The following is a 909-nucleotide window of genomic DNA, read 5'->3' on the forward strand; positions in this document are numbered from 1 at the left end:
TCAGGGTATTGGGATGACACAGAGGGATGAAATGGGGAGGGAGGTGGGAGGGGGGTTCAGGATGGGGGACACATGTACACCCATGGCTGATTTACACCAATGTATGGCAAAAACCACTACAATATTGTAAAGTAATTAGCTTCTAATTAAAATAAATAAATTAATTAAAAAATAACCCAACATCTAAGGAATATAAGCACTCCTTAAGAAAATCACACTGAGTGAACTATACTGAAGAAGGCCAAATTAAAGAACCATACAGAACAAGAATTTAAAGTATGTTTATTATACATCCTCAGTGTGATAAGAATTTTTAAAACATGAAGCTTCAGTAAGTTGCTATACTAAAAGAATCAAGTACAAATATTGAGCATGATAAAGAAAATTTGCCCCAAATCTAGTCAAAGAATGTTTTGTGTCATGTAATTAAAATTTCATATCAAACAAGAAAAAAGAAAGAGTCAGAGGCTCTTCCAGGCTGAGAAACTGACACCTTCACTTTCACAATTATAGAATAGATAGCTAATAAGGACCTATTGTATAGCCCATGGAACTCTACTCAATACTCTAATATTCTCTATACGGGAAAATAGTCAAAAAAATAGAGGATATGTGTATGTATGTATGTATATATATATACATATATATATATAACTGATTCACATTGTTGTACACCTGAAACTAACACAACATTGTAAGTCAATTGTACTCTAATAAAAATTCATAATAAACTGCACCTAAGAAAAAAAAAAAAGAAATCAAGAAGTGCTGCCGCCTTGTGGGCATTTCTCCCAAAAGCACAATTCAAATCCAGGCTTCTGGGAACTGAATCCTCCCAAGGCCTTAGGGGCTGTAAATGACGCCTGCTCTCAAAAATGGGCCTTGAGAAGGATACTCAAGGAAAACGAT

The sequence above is a fragment of the Bison bison genome, unplaced genomic scaffold (assembly GCF_000754665.1).
Source record: "Bison bison bison isolate TAMUID 2011002044 unplaced genomic scaffold, Bison_UMD1.0 scf7180017864529, whole genome shotgun sequence".
Classification (NCBI taxonomy): Eukaryota; Metazoa; Chordata; class Mammalia; order Artiodactyla; family Bovidae; genus Bison; species Bison bison.